We start from the raw sequence: 5792 nt of genomic DNA, 5'->3' as shown, positions 1-5792 counted from the left end.
AGGCATTCATTCCTACAGGGTAAAAGGCAGGACCCTTCCTTACTACTTTTGTCCTTAGTTTATTCTATCTCAAATGCTCAACACCTGGGGCAGGGACATTCTCATAACTCAATCTCTCCTTCACTTTACTCTAAACCATTCATCATGTGGGCTATTGGGGACTACCAGGTATTTAAAAGAACACCCTGGTCCTCTTCTTCCCTTACAGAGTGTATTTTAGGAATTGTTTCTTCCTCCAAGTATAATGTAGCCCTCCTGAAGACAGATTTTTTTTGCCTTACTTATTTACCTGCAAAACAATGTTCAGTACAAAGTAGACTTTTAGTAAAATTTATAGGTGGGTTCAAAAGGAAAATCTTTCTTCCATTGAATAATCATTTATTCCCTGAAAAATCATTTACTGAATATCTCTCACCTTTGTAAACATTGAGCTGCATGCTGAGAAAGTATTTTCTACTCTTGTTTTGATTACTTTCTTAAGATCAATAATTATACAGATAAATATATTTGTCCTCTGATGAATGATACCAAAATAAGATTAATGAGGTAGTAGAGAATTCATTTGATAGAATCAGAGAGGACAGGGGAGCCGTCTCTGAGGACACACAATTGAACTATGATAGGAAACAACATCTGTTCCCTTGAGATTTGTGTATTCTGTTATATGTAAACTTCACACTTAAATAGTACACTAAAGACTAAGTAGAAAGCTCAGTTGGTAAAGTACTTGCCAGGCAAGCATGAAGACCTGCGTTCAATTCTCAGCAACTCTATAAAAAGCCATACATGGTAGAACATACTTATAGTCCTTGTGCTGAGGAGGCAGAGAAACCAAAAGAGGTCCCTAGGCCTAGTTGGGTATCCAGCATAGCCAAATCAGTGTGCCCCAGGTCCCAGTGAGAGACCCTGTTTCAATAATAAGGTTAGTGATAATAGCGCCTAAGGAACAATACTCAGTTTGTTTCTGGCCTTCACATGCATGTGTACACGTAGACATCTCTCTCTCTCTCTCACACACACACATACACACAAACATGTACACACACAGATATGGGGAAAATGTACACTGGTATTTCACTGGAATGAATGGTATGCATTCTAAAGCTGCAGGGGGCAGCTACATTAAAGGAGCCAGTCAATTTACTCTTGAAACACACCCAAGATATAAATTGGACTAGAGACTACATCTATGTTATCTATCGATAAAAGGGTTGACATGGAAAAGCAGATGTAACAATGCTATTAGCATCAGGTGATGGGCATATACATGATCTCTATACATTTCTTGTTTCCTGTATGCTTAGAAATGCTCATTTGTTCCAACATAGAAGAAGTTTCATGAATTTTTATAGTTTTACATAACAAAGTTGTAAATCAAGGCAAGTTTAAAATACATTACTGGGTACTTTAGAGACGTAGGTACAGCAAGATAGGAGAAGCTTTTCTACTGGCCTCAGATGCTGTCTGGTGATATCCATAGTTTTTGAGGTGCTGGAAGTTAGTGGTCTGCTAGTCAATAGATTTCAAAAGGTCTTTATCTGATAGTGAAAGGATGCCAGTTCTGATACAGAAGTGGAAAAGGAAGGCTAACTCAAGCCCCAGGTAAGGTACACGTGACATATGATAGGATTTAGTTACCTAAAATGAAAATAATCAAAATATAGTTTGGCCTAAAAGTGAAGATAACAGCTGATGGAAACATGTTTTTTAAATAACCAAAATAACATTTTTAAAAAACTAAATTGACTATATGTTCCCCCATATTTACAGTTATTTGTGCTCCATTATTTATCTTACTTATATTCAAATGGTTATAAATGAGACTCTGGAAAGAATCACTAAAGTATTGTCCTCTATTTATATTAGCAAAAAAACCCCTAAACATTATTTAATTAATTTCTAAATCTTGGCTAATTATACTATAGAACAATGTAGATATCAATTTAATAAAAAACAATTCTTAAGGTATAAAATCTGAATGTTGTTTTAGAAATTGATAACTTTTGTATAATTTTAATAAAAAGAGTTAACCCAAATATTTGTGTATCTATATCTAGAGTAAATAGATTTAAAGTTTAATTTAAAAACTAGATTCTTTTATATAGATTATACTGAAAAAATATATATATTGATATCCAGATTATACTGAATATATATATTGAAAACTTGAATCTTTTAAACATGAGAGCTATTTTTGAATAAGATAGGGGTTTAGAATAAGCAGTCATAGCAAAGTACATGATGAATTAAAGGATATACATCTCTTTATTTGTTACTTCATTAAAACAAGTTTGGTATTATTTTATCACTTAGAAATTTTAATTGAGATATAACTATCATGAACAATATGTTAAAATGTACTTATAAAAACATAAAAATGACAGAAATGTTCTCCAAATAAAGAGGAGGGTACAGTATGTTCCAAATGTAAGTGCCATTGTTCTTTCTATGTTTTAAAGTGATGTCTGTATAATGGCAGGCACTTCTGAAAATAACTTGTTTCTCTACATTACACTTTTTGCTTAGTCTGTATTTGCTATAATTGTAGATCATTGTTCAGCGCTTTTCTATTTGGAAGCTACTATAGATGATAGTGGCTCAGATTCAATGTTTTTGGTTTTGGTTTTGTTTCGTTTTTATACTTGATGTTTGGGAAGTACTTGACAATTTTCAGTGTACTTTCATATCCACTCTTTTACCTGATAATCACAGCTGCTGCCAGAGGGTATAAGATAATAAAGACTACCATTATTTATCCCCATTTCAAAAAATAAAAACTGTGGCTTAGGAGAACAGGGCTAAGTGATATTCCCCAAACCACAAAATACATGTAAGTGACATTCCTGGAACTTTGTGTCTTCTCAGTAAGGACTGGTGACTTCAGTCCCCTCCCCAATGTTCAGTTTCCCTCTCTTGCAAGTACATTTTAGTTTCAATTTGAAGAAATACCATTATATCCATTAAGCAGATTGCAGGCATCCCTTGTCAAGGAGCTGTAAATACCTAACATCTCGTTCAGCACACAGAGAGAACTGTGCTCTTCATAGAAGGGAGTGCTAGGAACTATATTTACAAAAACATCTGGAATGTTTCCAGCAGAGAGACTTGTTTCTTTATTCCCTATGTTCTCATTATTCACTTTGTTCTTAGTGTTTCCTCATCAAGAAAAATACAACCCTTCAAACCACTTACTTGGAAAGAACTCTGTGTCTCTTGTAAGCTAATAAGAAGAAAGTAGATTGACTTTAATTTATATCTAGAATGAGAATTCTGTGTTTGAAAATGTATCTTCTCTCTTTTAAAAAATATTTATTCACTCTTTAAAAATTCCAAACATGTATACAATATATTTTTATCATCACTTACTCATTGCTCCATTTTTCCCTCCAAACTCCTCCTCTCTGTTCCTCTCCCAACCTCAGGTCATCTTCTGAGTTTTTGCTATTTGTTTACTTTATAGCTCACTGAATATAGTGTTTCCTGTGTTTACATGGGTAACCATCTAGGGGTAACACCCCTGCAGAAAACTGACCCCCACTTCCATCAGCTGCCATCAGTTGTCAACAACTCCTCAGCTAGAGGTGGGCTATCAGGAGCCTGTCCTATATCTATGCTGAAATGTTGACTGGCTTTATCTTGTGTGGGCCTTGTACAGGCATCCTCAGCTCGTGTGAGTTCATAGGTGTGCTGGTCTTGTTATGTCCAGACACGATCTCACAACACTCTACTCCATCCTTTAACCATTAGAATCTGTCCATGTCCCTCCTCTGCAACATTCTCTGCAGAGGGAGCTATACAGATGTCCCTTTTAGATTTAAGCACTGTACAACTTCCTCTGACCTGTTGTAGGTCTTTCTATTAACCTCAATTCACTGCAAAAAGAAGCTTCCCCAATTAGGGGTGTGAGCTGTACTAATCTGTGGGTCTAAGGACAAGTGTCTAGAGGGCAGGTTGGTGCTATGTCCAGTTAACAAAGTAACAGTTGTAGGTTCTTCTTAGGGCCTAGGGCATCCCCAGCCACAAGTTCTTGGCCTGGCTTATAGTGGCAGATGTAATACAGAGACTTTTGGCATTTGGAAGAACCCACACAGCTTTCTTCTCTGGGCCTCATGAAGGATGTCATCAGCAGCACCAGGCTTTGCAGGCCTGCTCTCAGTGTATAAATGAAGGATTCTGTTCATGTTTGGAGGAACCCACACAGATTTCTTCTCTGGGCCTCATGAAGGATGTCATCAGCAGCACCAGGCTTTGCAGGCCTGGTCCCTGCTACTGTTCGGGTTGGTTCCAGAGGGTGTTAGACACTTTGGATAAAAAGAGGGCCCTTTAATGCCAATACAGCTGTGCTGGATGGAGTCAGCATCAGGGAAAGGCATACAGTTCGTCCTTTATGTGAGCTCACCCTTCCTGTCCTTGAACTGTGTTTACTCAGGTCTTTTCACCACCGTTCAGCCATTTGTCAGGAAAGTTTTGCAGTAGATTTCTTTCCAAATGAAATAGAATTACATTTTTGAACCCAAATAAATTGCTTCATAACCTTGTTTATTTAACATGTATGTTGTGCCAGAAATATACACATAGTCCTAAAAACATAGACAATTTCTCCTTTATCATCTACACATACAATTTCAATACCAGTGTGAGAAAATTGTATTTGTTATATATTAATAAAATTAAACAGATGTGCATGCATTTTTACAAAGAGAAGCATGTACAGCCTATGGTCAAATTTGTTCCGTAAGTTTTCTCCACAGGGGACAGGATCTAAGATTTGTAATGCATTCCTCTCTCTAAGTCCTAATTGATGCTACTTATGCTGTCACATGATATTATTCAATTTCCTTCTGGTCTGAAACAAAGGAAGATCTAAGGGAACAGTTCTGTAGGCCAGTTCAAACTGCTCGGCTCCATAGGAGGCTGAAGTGTGTTGAAATTTTGGAAGGGTGAAGTTGGCAGCTTGTGCTTTGCCTTTGTTGACAGACATGTGAACACATCTGTAAGTGGGCAAGCCACAGGGGCTCACAGACAAGTTTCTAAATTCCAGTTTCTTCTAACACTTACTTATACTTTTAGGAGAAGATAAAATTAAACAACAAACTTTTGTCTGGGCATTTAATAACGATCCATGAGTTCATTAGACTGTCTAGAGAATGATAACTGCATTTGTTTTTGTTCAGTCAATGTTTATTTGAGGAAACTCTTGTGAGCAGATGTCTGTGCTCTCCTCCCACACACTATGATATCCAGACTCCCTTTGTTTGTGTTTGTGTTTGTATGTGTGTGTGTGTGTGTATGTGTGTGTGTATGTGTGTGTGTATGTGTGTGTGTGTGTGTGTGTCTATCTTTCTGACTGCTGTGGATAGATAGATAGATAGATAGATAGATAGATAGATAGATAGATAGATAGATTAGATATGCATGGTCCTGAGCTTAAAAGATGAAATTCTTCATGATTTCCTCTTGAAACACTGCTAAAAAAAACAGTCCCATCAAGAACATATCTTCAGAGCATGGCTGGAAATTGTTGATGGCTGAAAAGGGATTGGAAATAAAGCAGCCACATTACAGCTTCCAGATGCTTCATATGCCTTGTTAGCTTAGTCTTATAAAAATGTGGAGGGGTGGCATGGTGGTTGTAGTGAGAACATTGCCACTTCTGCATTCATGTTACTAGAATTTGCATCCTGGATTTGCTACTGTGTGTGTGTGTGTGTGTGTGTGTGTGTGTGTGTGTGTGTGAGAGAGAGAGAGAGAGAGAGAGAGAGAGAGAGAGAGAGAGAGAGAGAGAGAGATTG

The sequence above is a fragment of the Onychomys torridus genome, chromosome 14 (assembly GCF_903995425.1).
Source record: "Onychomys torridus chromosome 14, mOncTor1.1, whole genome shotgun sequence".
Classification (NCBI taxonomy): domain Eukaryota; kingdom Metazoa; phylum Chordata; class Mammalia; order Rodentia; family Cricetidae; genus Onychomys; species Onychomys torridus.
Note: the sequence above shows the minus strand (reverse complement) of the source record.